Source organism: Dama dama, chromosome 5 (genome assembly GCF_033118175.1).
Source record: "Dama dama isolate Ldn47 chromosome 5, ASM3311817v1, whole genome shotgun sequence".
Classification (NCBI taxonomy): domain Eukaryota; kingdom Metazoa; phylum Chordata; class Mammalia; order Artiodactyla; family Cervidae; genus Dama; species Dama dama.
In genome coordinates this window covers 92,064,966-92,078,559 of record NC_083685.1, presented here as the reverse complement: position 1 = coordinate 92,078,559, position 13,594 = coordinate 92,064,966, and the positions used below count along the sequence as shown (strand labels likewise).

Below are 13,594 nucleotides of genomic sequence, written 5' to 3'. Positions count from 1 at the left end.
TTAGCTCTATATCTCCTGACAGGTGAATGGATAAGCAAAAATGTGGTACATTCGAAAGTTGATAGAATTCTAATCAGCCTTAAAAACAAAGGAAATCCTGATACATGCTACAACATGGATGAACATGACTGATGATGCAGATATCATCAGTGAAAGTGAAATTAGCCAGACACAGAAGGACAAGTTCCGCATGCCTTCACTTAAATGAGGGTCCTAGGTGAGTCAAATTCAGAAACAGGAAGTAGAATGCAGGTTCTCCAGGGCAGGAAGGGGAGGGAATGAGGAGTTACTGTTTAACAGGTACACAGTTTTAGGTACAGAGTTTCAGCTGGGGAAGATGAGAAAATGAGATACATGGTGGTAACAGTTGCACAACAATGTGAACGTATTTGATGCCACTGCACAACACACTTAAAAATGGCTAAAACGGTAAATTGTTATGTATACTCTACCACAATAGAAAATAAAACCTTTTTAAAAAGTCATTTAGCTCAACAACTCTTCCACTAAAAAAAAAATAAAAAATTATTTTTTTTATACATAACTTGCTAAAACTTCTCTAAGGAGAGCTTGGAATCTAGATGACTTGTTCCAATATCACCCATATTAGACCCAAATTCCAAGGAGATCAACTATACTTCCGACTTTGAAGTTTAAAGTTTATACTGGACCTCTATGTACAAGAACTGCCTCCTAAAGAAGTGATTTTTCTGGGAATTCCCTGGCAGTCCAGTGGTTAGGATTCAGTGCTGATTTCACGGCCAAGGGCCCAGGTTTAAGCATGACCAAAACAATTTAAAAAAATAAGTAAGTAAAGGAGTCAGGACTTCCCTGGTGGTCCAATGGTTAAAACTGTGCTCCCAATGCAGGGGGCCCAGGTTAGATCACCGGTCAGGGAACTAGATCTCACATGCCACCACCAAGAGTTCACATGCCACAACTAAAGATCCTACATGCCACAACTAAGACCCAGAGCAGCGAAATAAATAAAAATGAATCATAAATATTTAAATTAAAAAAAAATAAAGGAGTGATTTTCCCATCAGCTGCAAAAGCCTTGCTTTGTGCTCTTGTGAGTTGAGGCACCTTCTCTTATCTGTTCTCTTTGCTTCAATCAGTGGTGATGCTATGAGCCATGGGAGGGTTCTTCCAGTTAATCAGACGGCAAAGGGCCAAGAGTCTGGTGGATCTTTGTGTATTTGTTTATGTGGTTAAAGTAGCTAAAAGTGACCAGAGCTTTTTCCTCTGACAAATTAACTGGGTCTGTCAGTTGTTGGGGTAAAAGTGGTGAGAGATGTGGGGAGGGAACGTTGAAATCTCTCCCTCATTCCCACCTCGAAAACATCAGGCTTTGTTTTGGGATTCCCTACTAGAAACTAAACAGAAAAACCCAAGAATGCTTGGACAGAGGTCAAAATGTTTTAAATTGTGGCCAATGGGGTCAGTGTTTTCTTCCAGGTGAGGGCCACACGGGGGAAAATTTTAAAACCAACAATGATAAACCTCCTACTAACTGTGAAACACAGTGAGAAGAGAAGACTGGGCGCAAAATAGAAATGGATTTTTCTGAAATGGAAGCAGACACCCCAGGGGTCGCCAGAAAGCTCTCTGAACCATGGTCTCGAGAATCAACAACGTACTATTCGTAACAGGGAGGATTTCTCCCTAAAGAACTCGTGGAATTGCCAAAAGAGGCTGAAAGCCCTTTTCTCCAGTCTTCAGGCCTGTCCCTGTAACAAGCCATGCATTCTGTCACCACCCTGAACCCACACCTTCTCGTTAGCCTCACAGGCCGGTCTTTCCCCCTCTAGTGCCTCCAACAAAACTGTACCGTAATAATTTTGCTCACACGCCACAATCATCTCATGCTTCTGCTCAAAACCCGTTAAGAGCTGCTTTAATCATTTTATACTCAGTGTAAACTTTCTAGTCCGCTTCTCCAGCCCTACCCACAGTGCAGACTTCTTCACCTCTATTCCCAGCAAAGATTATTTCACTTCTATTCCCAGCAAGCACATCCATCCCAGGCCCTCCTAGGAAGTAGGTTCGAGTCCCCGGTCTGACTTTTACAGCCGTGTGGTCCAGGACACTTATGTGAATGTAGAGGCTGGGTTTAGGGGACAGGTCTGAGCTTTGATGCCCTCCTCTGTCACTTGCTAACTTGCATGGCTTGAGTAAGTCACTTTACTTCTCTGAGCCTCAACTTCCTCACATGAAGAAAGAGGACTAAAATAGCACCTACCTCACAGGGTTGTTCAGTGGATAATATGGAAAGAGCAGGCAAAGCTTGGGCATGGGGCTTGGTCTCTGGCCTATTTTTCCTCAGTCTCTATAAATGTGAGTTCTGCCAAATCCCAGCACTGTTGTCAGGAATACACACTGGGGAAAGCATTTTGGGGTTGGGGTTTTTTTTATTATTAATTAATTAATTTGGGTGCATCCGGTCTTAGTTGCAGCATGCAGGATCTTTTTCAATGTGGCTCATGGGCTTAGCTGCTCCACAGCATGTGGGATCTTAGTTCCCCAACCAGGGATTTGTTAGGGGAAGCACACTGATTGAAACCACCCACCCTGGCCAGGCACCATAGTAACCATTCCCATGAGTTGTTTTATGACAACTCATAAATACGGAACTAATGAGCCACCACCAACCGGAAGAGTTCGGGAAAGGTTGAAAGAAGACACCGTCCACTTCCCAGAATCCCTCTCACTAGCATCCATCTTGGCTGAGCGATGCATGTGCCACCAAGAAAGACTCTGAATGAGAATGACTGGCCAAAGACCACCCGGAAACTAATCCCATCACCATAAAACCCCAGACTGCGAGCCAGGTGGCAGAGCAGTTCTCCTGGGTTCCCTTACCCTCCTGCTCTCCACCCGGGTGCCCTTTCCCAATAAAATCTCTTGCTTTGTCAGCACATGTGTCTCCTTGGACAATTCTTTTCCGAGTGTCAGACAAGAGCCCACTCTTGGGGCCCTGTAGGGGACTTCCCCCTTCCTACAACAGATTGAATCCGCATCCCCTGCATTGCAAGTCTTTACCACTGGACCACCAGGGAAGTCCAAGAAAGTAATCTGAAACCAGGCCAGTGCTATGTGGAGGCTAAGTATTATGACCACTGTTGAGCCACGTTGGGAAATCTCCCTAAATGTCCCTTCTTCCCTGCCCTTCCAGGCTGAGGCAAGTCCTGCCCTTCTTGGGGAAGCTTCTCTGACCAATGCAAGGGGTCCTGAGCGTGCCTTCTGATTCCTTTCATACAATTCCACAGGACTGAATGCCATCTTCTCTTGTTCTTTATTGCTTCTCTGATCCAGGTAGGGTCTTTTCTCTTTAAGGAGGAAGAGAAATTCTCCTTAAAAAAGAAAATTCTCTTTTCTCTTTAAATTCCCTGGAAACCACTCATCCATACTCGTGAATGCTTCCCGCCCCTCCCCCACCCCATCTGCCAGGTGCAGACCAGGTACAGAGTGCAGCATTGGGAGTGGCACCCTGGCAGTTGCCCTTAAAGTTAAAATCACCAAGAGCCCACCAAGAGCCAAACCGGGCCCTCAGATGTGTCCTTTGACACACACACACAACATTTTAAATTTCCATTAGTTAACAATAGAGGCACTAGTGGTAAAGAACCCACCTGCCAATGCAGGAGACGTAAGAGATATGGGTTCGATCCCTGGGTCAAGAAGATCCCCTGGAGGAGGGCTTGGCAACCCACTCCAATATTCTTGCCTGGAGAATCCCAAAGGACAGAGGAGCCTGGGAGGCTACAGTCCATAGGGTCACACAGAGTCGGACAGGACTGAAGTGACTTAGCACAGCACAGCACTTAGAATCAGAAGAGCCCACAGTTTGTAAACATTTTGCAAGATCTGGTCATCCAGGTCTGTATTCCAGCAAGGCTGCTGCTCTGAGATGAGAATGCTCTCCCCACTCCCCTTCCATTTGCCCCAGGCTCGCCACTCTCCCTGTCTCCTCCAGACTCACACTTATCAGTTTACACAGGATGGAGCTGAGACAAAAGGGAATTACTCTTCCCTCCTAAGTCTCTACCAAAGGTTAGAAAAGAGAAGATACACTAAAAGGCAGCCGTTTCCAGAAAAACAGGCAAGTATGTTTCTTTGTAGAAAAGAAAATTATTCCTATACATTTCTTAAGCACAGAACGTGTGTGGAAATTCCCCACGTGCTTCACGCAACCAGGGGGTAGTCGGTATCTGAACTTGTTGCCAATGGCATGATCTAGAATCCCAAGTGGGTCTTCAAGGAACCTTGGGAAATAGATGAGTGTTTCCCAGATTACAGGGTTAGAAGCTGGACCCTGAAAAGCCAGTGGCCACTAAGATCACAGAGATAGAAGTTAGATACTGAAAAGCCAGTGGCTACTAAGGGTATGGATGTTTCTCCCAAGATAATGAACAGGGGGATCCAGTACCTGAAAGTAGATCACAGGGGCCACGGGGCAGAGGTGACCCAGCAGCGCCTCCCTCACTCAGGGTGTCTGGGGCAGCCACCTTCTATGTGCTATCAGTTGCTTATCTCATTTCTTACCCTCTTTCTCTAGAATCTTGTCAATTCTGCCCTTTCATAGCAATGCTAATCTTTCAGAAATGACCAACCAATGAGGAGGTCCTCTGGGTTAGGTCAGCAAACCACAGACTGGAAATGTCCCTGGGGTCCTGGGACCTTGGCTGTTTTCACCCTGTTGGCTGCTCAAAGGCCTCTTTCTTTGCTGCTACAGACATTCTTCCCTGGGGTAGAGAGAGACAGACAGAGTGTGTGTGTGTGTGTGTGTGTGTGCGCGCGCGCGCGCGCATGCACACGCTGGGGTAGCCGGCTGTGTGTGTGTGTGTGTGTTGGGGTAGCCGGGAGAGTGTGTGTCTGTGTGTGTGTTGGAGTAGCTGGGTGTGTGTGTGTGGGTGGGTGTGTGGGTGGGTATGTGTTGGGGTAGCCAGGAGAGTGTGTGTGTGTGTGTGTGTTGGGGTAGCTGGGTGTGTGTGTGTGTGTGTGTGTGTCGGGGTAGCTGGGTGTGTGTGTGGGTGTGTGGGTGTCGGGGTAGCTGGGTGTGTGTGTGTGTGTGTGTGTGTGTCAGGGTAGCTGGGTGTGTGTGTGTGTGTTGGGGTGGCTGGGTGTGTGTGTGTGTGTGTGTGTGTGTGTGTGTGTGTTGGGGTAGCCAGGAGAGAGAATGTGTGTGTGTGTGTGTGTGTTGGGGTAGCTGGGTGTGTGTGTGTGTCTGTATGTGTGTGTTGGGGTAGCCGGGAGAGTGTGTGTCTGTGTGTGTGTTGAGGTAACTGGGTGTGTGTGTGTGTGTGTGTGTGTGTGTTGGGGTAGCCGGGAGAGTGTGTGTCTGTGTGTGTGTGTGTGTTGGGGTAGCCGGGAGAGTGTGTGTCTGTGTGTGTGTTGGGGTAGCTGGGTGTGTGTGTTGGGGTAGCCGGGAGAGTGTGTGTGTGTGTCGGTATAGCTGGGTGTGTGTGTGGGTGTGTGTGGGTGTGTCGGGGTAGCTGTAGGTGTGTGTGTGTGTGTGTGTGTGTGTGTGTGTGTGTGTTGGGGTAGCCAGGAGAGTGTGTGTCTGTGTGTGTGTTGGGGTAGCTGGGTGTGTGTGTGTGCGTGTGTGTGTTGAGGTAGCCGGGAGAGTGTGTGTCTGTGTGTGTGTTGGGGTAGCTGGGTGTGTGCGTGTGTGTGTGTGTGTTGGGGTAGCTGGGTGTGGGTGTGTGGGGGTGTGTGTTCGGGTAGCTGGGTGTGTGCGTGTGTGTGTGTTAGGGTAGCTGGGTGTGTGTGGGTGTGTGTGTGTGTGTCTCAAGGTAGCTGGGTGTGTGTGTGTGTGTGTTGGGGTAGCTGGGTGTGTGTGTGTGTGCGCGTGTGTGTGTTGAGGTAGCCGGGAGAGTGTGTGTCTGTGTGTGTGTTGGGGTAGCTGGGTGTGTGCGTGTGTGTGTGTGTGTTGGGGTAGCTGGGTGTGGGTGTGTGGGGGTGTGTGTTGGGGTAGCTGGGTGTGTGTGTGTGTGTGTGTCAGGGTAGCTGGGTGTGTGTGGGTGTGTGTGTGTGTGTCTCAAGGTAGCTGGGTGTGTGTGTGTGTGTGTTGGGGTAGCTGGGTGTGTGTGTGTGTGCGTGTGTGTGTTGAGGTAGCCGGGAGAGTGTGTGTCTGTGTGTGTGTTGGGGTAGCTGGGTGTGTGCGTGTGTGTGTGTGTGTTGGGGTAGCTGGGTGTGGGTGTGTGGGGGTGTGTGTTGGGGTAGCTGGGTGTGTGTGTGTGTGTGTGTCGGGGTAGCTGGGTGTGTGTGTGTGTGTTGGGGTGGCTGGGTGTGTGTGTGTGTGTGTGTGTGTGTGTGTGTGTTGGGGTAGCCAGGAGAGAGAGTGTGTGTGTGTGTGTGTGTTGGGGTAGCTGGGTGTGTGTGTGTGTCTGTATGTGTGTGTTGGGGTAGCCGGGAGAGTGTGTGTCTGTGTGTGTGTTGAGGTAGCTGGGTGTGTGTGTGTGTGTGTGTGTGTGTGTGTGTTGGGGTAGCCGGGAGAGTGTGTGTCTGTGTGTGTGTGTGTCGGGGTAGCTGTGTGTGTATGTGTGTGTGTGTTGGGGTAGCCAGGAGAGTGTGTGTCTGTGTGTGTGTTGGGGTAGCTGGGTGTGTGTGTTGGGGTAGCTGGGAGAGTGTGTGTGTGTGTCGGCGTAGCTGGGTGTGTGTGTGGGTGTGTGTGGGTGTGTCGGGGTAGCTGTAGGTGTGTGTGTGTGTGTGTGTGTGTGTGTGTGTGTGTGTTGGGGTAGCCAGGAGAGTGTGTGTCTGTGTGTGTGTTGGGGTAGCTGGGTGTGTGTGTGTGTGCGTATGTGTGTTGAGGTAGCCGGGAGAGTGTGTGTCTGTGTGTGTGTTGGGGTAGCTGGGTGTGTGTGTGTGTTGGGGTAGCTGGGTGTGTGTGTGTCGGGGTAGCTGGGTGTGTGTGTGTGTGTGTCTCAAGGTAGCTGGGTGTGTGTGTGTGTGTGTGTGTGTTGGGGTAGCCGGGAGAGTGTGTGTCTGTGTGTGTGTGTGTGTTGGGGTAGCCGGGAGAGTGTGTGTCTGTGTGTGTGTTGGGGTAGCTGGGTGTGTGTGTTGGGGTAGCCGGGAGAGTGTGTGTGTGTGTCGGCGTAGCTGGGTGTGTGTGTGGGTGTGTGTGGGTGTGTCGGGGTAGCTGTAGGTGTGTGTGTGTGTGTGTGTGTGTGTGTGTTGGGGTAGCCAGGAGAGTGTGTGTCTGTGTGTGTGTTGGGGTAGCTGGGTGTGTGTGTGTGTGCGTATGTGTGTTGAGGTAGCCGGGAGAGTGTGTGTCTGTGTGTGTGTTGGGGTAGCTGGGTGTGTGTGTGTGTTGGGGTAGCTGGGTGTGTGTGTGTCGGGGTAGCTGGGTGTGTGTGTGTGTGTGTCTCAAGGTAGCTGGGTGTGTGTGTGTGTGTTGGGGTAGCTGGGTGTGTGCGTGTGTGTGTCTCAAGGTAGCTGGGTGTGTGTGTGTGTGTGTGTGTGTGTGTGTGTGTGTGTGTTGGGGTAGCCAGGAGAGTGTGTGTCTGTGTGTGTGTTGGGGTAGCTGGGTGTGTGTGTGTCGGGGTAGCTGGGTGTGTGTGTGTGTGTGTGTCTCAAGGTAGCTGGGTGTGTGTGTGTGTGTTGGGGTAGCTGGGTGTGTGCGTGTGTGTGTCTCAAGGTAGCTGTGTGTGTGTGTGTGTGTGTGTGTGTCTGTGTGTGTGTTGGGGTAGCTGGGTGTGTGCGTGTGTGTGTGTTAGGGTAGCTGGGTGTGTGTGTGTGTGTTTGTGTGTGTGTCGGGGTAGCTGGGTGTGTGTGGGTGTGTGTGGGTGTGTGTCTCAAGGTAGCTGGGTGTGTGCGTGTGTTTGTGTGTGTGTGTCGGGGTAGCTGGGTGTGGGTGGGTGTGTGTGTCTCAGGGTAGCTGGGTGTCTGTGTGTGTGTGTCTGTGTGTGTGTGTGTGTCGGGGTAGCTGGGTGTGGGTGTGTGTGTGTGTCTCAGGGTAGCCGGGAGTGTGTGTGTGTGTGTTGGGGTAGCTGGGTGTGTGTGTGTGTGTCTCAGGGTAGCTCGGTGTGTGTGTGTGTGTGTCGGGGTAGCTGGGTGTGTGTGTGTGTGTGTGTGTGTGTGTGTGTGTGTTGGGGTAGCTGGGTGTGTGTGTGTGGGTGTGTATTGGGATAGCTGGGTGTGTGTGTGTGCTGGGGTAGCTGGGTGTGTGTGTGTGTGGGTGTGTGTGGGTGTGTGTTGGGGTAGCTGGGTGTGTGTGTGTGTGTCGGGGTAGCTGGGTGTGTGTGTGTGTGTTTGTGTGTGTGTCTCAAGGTAGCTGGGTGTGTGTGTGTGTGTGTGTGTGTGTGTGTGTCTCAGGGTCGCTGGGTATGTGTGTGTGTGTCGGGGTACCTGGGTGTGTGTGTGTGGGTGTGTGTGTGTGTATGTCGGGGTAGCTGTGTGTGTGTGTGTGTGTGTGTGTGTGTCTCAGGGTAGCTGGGTATGTGTGTGTGTGTCGGGGTAGCTGGGTGTGTGTGTGTGGGTGTGGGTGTATGTGTTGGGGTAGCTGGGTGTGTGTGTGTGTGTTGGGGTAGCTGTGTGTGTGTGTGTGTGTGTGTGTGTGTGTGTGTTGGGACAGCTGGGTGTGTGTGTGTGTGTGTCTCAGGGTAGCTGGGTATATGTGTGTGTGTGTGTGTTGGGGTAGCTGGGTGTGTGTGTGTGTGTGTGTGTGTGTGTGTTGGGGTAGCTGGGTGAGTGTGTGTGTGTGTGTGTGTGTGTGTGTGTGTGTGTAGCTGGGTTAACTGAAAGACTAGAGGCTGACGGATTCTACCTGCAATCACTCTTCTGAGCTCTCCCTCTTCCAATTCTCTGTGTTTGGCGTGCTCAAGACCCTAGCCTGCCTCATCTCCAGTAACACCTAGCCTGAGACATTCCTATCAAAGATGCCATATTCGCTTCCCAAATATGCCAAAACTATGGCATATGACATATGTGTTGGCTACCCCAACACACACACACACACACACACCCAGCTACCCCAACACACACACACACACAGCTACCCCAACACACACACACACACACCCAGCTACCCCAACACACACACACACCCCCACACACTCTCCCAGCTACCCCAACACACACACACACACTCTCCCTGCTACCCCAACACACACACACACACCCATACACACACACCATAAGACATGGTGGGGCACAGGGAGAAAGAACAGGTTTTAGAAAGAAAGCCAACTGACTGATTCTGCCACTTTGGGCACATCTCTTATCTCTCTGGGCCTCAGTTTCCTCATCTTTACAATGGGTGTAATGATGCCTACCTCATAGAGTTTGTGTGAAAATTAAATGAGGCAGCACATGGGAAGTCCTTTTCATCTCAGTGCTTGGCAAATGAAAGACTCCACCTTAAGTGACAAGCTGGGTCTGTTATTAGGGAGCTCAGCACACCTCCAGGGCAGGTGCTAGAGGCAGAGTTCAGTTACTGGCTCCACCACTACGCAAATGATGCAGTCCAATGGTGCCTCATTCAGGGTGCTATATGAGAATTAAATAAATAATACAAAGCACTTAGACAGGGCCTGGCAAAGTTGGCACACCCAATATGTAAATAAAAGCTGTAATTTTTATTTTTGTTATGATTGTTTATTCTCAGCATTCTTCTTTCTGTGTGTCATTCCAGATCACAAAGCACTAAATATCTGAGCGTTCAGTTCAGTTCAGTTCAGTCACTCAGTCGTGTCCGACTCTTTGCAACCCTGTGAATCGCAGCACACCAGGCCTCCCTGTCCATCACAAACCCCCGGAGTTTACTCAAACTCATGCCCATCGAGTCGGTGATGCCATCCAGCCATCTCATCCTCTGTCGTCCCCTTCTCCTCCTGCCCCCAATCCCTCCCAGCATCAGGGTCTTTTCCAATGAGTCAGCTCTTCGCATCAGGTGGCCAAAGTATTGGAGTTTCAGCTTCAGCATCAGTCCTTCCGATGAACACCCAGGACTGATCTCCTTCAGGATGGACTGGTTGGATCTCCTTGCTGTCCAAGGGACTCTCAAGAGTCTTCTCCAACACCACAGTTCCAAAAGCATCAATTCTTCGGCGCTCAGCTTTCTTCACAGTCCAACTCTCACATCCATACACGACCACTGGAAAAACCATAGCCTTGACCAGATGGACCTTTGTTGGCAAAGTAATGTCTATGCTTTTTAATATGCTATCTAGGTTGATCATAACTTTCCTTCCAAGGAGTAAGCGTCTTTTAATTTCATGGCTGCAGTCACCATCTGCAGTGATTTTGGAGCCCAAAAAAATAAAGTCTGACACTGTTTCTACTGTCTCCCCATCTATTTCCCATGAGGTGATGGGACCAGATGCCATGATCTTAGTTTTCTGAATGTTAAGCTTTAAGCAAACTTTTTCACTCTTCTCTTTCACTTTCATCAAGAGGCCCTTTAGTTCCTCTTCACTTTCTACCTGAGCATAGTACTAATCTAAAAGCATGTTAGCCCTGATCATCATCAGAACCGTATGTGGGATGGTACAGAGCTGTCTGACTGCTGGGGACTTGATGTGGGAAGGAAGGACACATCTTCCAGCTTAGTCTGGACTCTGTGTGTACAAAAGACGGGCTGAGAGTTGGTACCTACTCACTCTCCTAGATATGATGGGCAGACAGAATGGGTTCCTCAAGAACTTAACTCATTTTACATAGGGCATATTTTATGTACCAGGCATGTGCTCTATGCTGGGGACAGAGCAGTGAACAAGACCCGGAAATGTGCATTTTTAAAAGATCCCCAGGTGACCCTGATTTATCTATCAGCCAGGGTTGAAAATCAACCCATGATGTTGTACTTGGAGCAAGCACTTGAGGGAAACCTAACAGAACTGGGATGCCAACACCATTCCGTCTTCTCTCCCCATTGCACTTTGAAGCTGAGACCTGTATTCCCTACAATAATGTGGAATCATCCAAGAGAATAGGAAGAGCAGAGACTGAACCTCCTCTTCCCTCCACCGGCCTCCTTTGCCGCACCCTCCCTTCCTCAATCTGGAAAGAGAAGCGAAGTGAGGACCCTCTACCCTCCTGGGGAGGCCCGGGACTTAGCCTGAGCTCCAGCCTGGGAGCAGCAGCTGGGGCTGGTGCAGGCAGACATTATCCATCCTTCACCCCGGGTGCAGGCTCGACACCCTGTGATAACAGCCATTTGGTGAGCAGCTTCTGGGAGGGTAATGCTTGAGCTAAACAGCTCTACAGCCAGAAGTAATTTGCCCCAACTACTGGCCCAGTCTGGAGGCTAAACAATTAGTGGGGTTGATGACAGCCTGATGCTTGAGAAATCACTTTTTTTAAACAGAAGGGGGGAGAAAAGGTTGCTTAAAAGGAGCCCTTTAACTCAGAAGGCAGTCCCATCCACCTTTCAAATTCAATGCCCTCCGAATACACATCCATCAGTCACAGCAGGAAATCTTTCAACTCGTGAAAAAGCAAGAGAAGGAATTCAGATCAACATCACGGACCGGAGCAATAAAGCTGGTGCCGATTCACCCCTTCCCCTTGAGGCAGGAAAGAATCAAGGAAGAATTTCAAAATCTTTTTATTCAATTAGAGAAAGGGATCCGGTGGGGGAAGGGAGCAAGGACAGAGATCAAGAAGTTTAAGGTTTGCTCTTTTAAGCTCAAAATAAATCATGATAAGAAAGAACTAGAAGCTTTTTCTTTTCTTAAAAAAAAGATCTTATCTAAGGCCGGAACAGCATCTAGTGTTTGGGGGAAGGGTGGGGTGAGCAAACTGTCAGGCCGGGAGCAATCTTTTCACCCCTTCATCAAGTCCCCCAAAACAAAAGCAGACTCTGTCACGTGCTTCCAGAATTTTACAATCTTGAATTACAGCTTTCAAATAATTCAGATTCCACAACAGCAGATCTCAGAGACGGGAGGCAGACTACAAAGAAAATCCAGTAAAATATATCCAAACAACTGTACCCAAAATGGTAGCAGGGCAAAGACCCAGATGATATGGTAAATTTGGCTCAAGAGAACCAGTAGAGACAGCTCTGTAAGAAATACACATTCACCATTTCCCCCAAACTACTTTTAGAATCCACTGTTACTTTCTAGAAGTCTAACTTTTATGCCGACCCTCAATCATTTATGCAACAAAAGCAAACGACCCAGGACCCTAGTACTAAGCATATAAAAAGCATTTCCTCAAGAGAGCCATGAAAGTAAAAGACGCTTGCTCCTTGGAAGAAAAGTTATGACCAACCTAGGCAATATGTTAAAATGCAGAGACATTACTTTGCCAACAAATGTCCTTCTAGTCAAAGTTATGGTTTTTCCCTGGTAGCTCAGTTGGTAAAGAATCCGCCTGCAATGCAGGAGACCCTGGTTCGATTCTTGGGTCAGGAAGACCCCCTGGAGCAGGGAAAGGCTACCCACTCCAGTATTCTGGTCTGGAGAATTCCATGGACTACAGTCCATGGGGTTGCAAAGACTTGGACACGACCGAACAACTTTCACTTTCACGGTTTTTCCAGTGGTCATGTATGGATGTGAGAGTTGGACCATAAAGAAAGCTGAGCACCGAAGAACTGATGCTTTGTAACTGTGGTGTTGGAGAAGACTCTTGAGTCCCTTGGACTGCAAGGAGATCAAACCAGTCAATTCTAAAAGAAATCAGTCCTGAATTTTCATTGGAAGGACTGATGCTGAAGCTGAAACTCCAATACTTTGACCACCTGATGCAAAAAGCCAACTCATTAGAAAAGACCCTGATGCTGAGAAAGATTGAAGGCAGGAGGAGACGGGGACAACAGAGGACGAGACAGTTGGATGGCATCACCAACTCAATGGACGTGAGTTTGAGCAAGCTCTGGGAGATGGTGATAGACAGGGAAGCCTGGCGTGCTGCAGTCCATGAGGTTGCAGAGTCAGACACAACTGAGCACCTGAACTGAAGAGAACCAAAATTCTTTTAAAAATTGATATGTATCAGTTGGCTGCTTGGCCATGATGGACAGCCCAGGTTTGAGTTGTTTTTGAGCACTACTCCCTCTTGGTTTGGTCAAGATTTTCTTTCCTTTTCCTCCAATCAGTGAGAAAAGTGTACATATGCTCATATATGTTAACAAAGACCTGCATATCTATATTTATAAAATGGATCTCTGCCTCTCTTCCAAAAGCTTCTTTATTTATTTGAAGATTTAAAAGCTTATCACTCCCATCAGTAGAGCATTCTAATCATCACAGAATTTGAGTTAATTGTTGTAACCCAGCACTCAGGAACCAGACTGCAATTTTTACAATTCTTCTCTGTAGAGATGCCTGAGCTCTCTTTTGGCAGACACGTATGGTTAAATCCAGGGTCTTTTTCAATAAATACATTTTTTACATGTGAGCCAGGGGGCTGTCTGTCAGCCGTGGGGAGGTAAACCTCCTGCTTCGGGCGCACTCCCGGCAGAGGCTGGCAACCCTGCTTCCATGTATGGAAGTGAACGAAAGCAGTAAAACCTCAGGCATGAGCCTGGGCAGGGCTGGGGGTGGGGGCGGCATTCCTCACTGTGCAGCAAGTCCTGGCCCAGAGGGAGGGAAGGACTCTGCCCTGCATCCTGTCCATCCGGCGGATTCTTTAGCGGATTCTT

The 13,594-nt window shown here is 49.1% G+C and overlaps 1 protein-coding gene across 4 annotated transcripts in view; it reads right to left on the bottom strand.

The window, feature by feature from the left end:
* The window catches only part of NXN (nucleoredoxin), a 161,884-nt gene that overhangs the window by 122,173 nt on the left and 26,117 nt on the right, over nt 1-13,594 (bottom strand). The window lies entirely within an intron of this gene.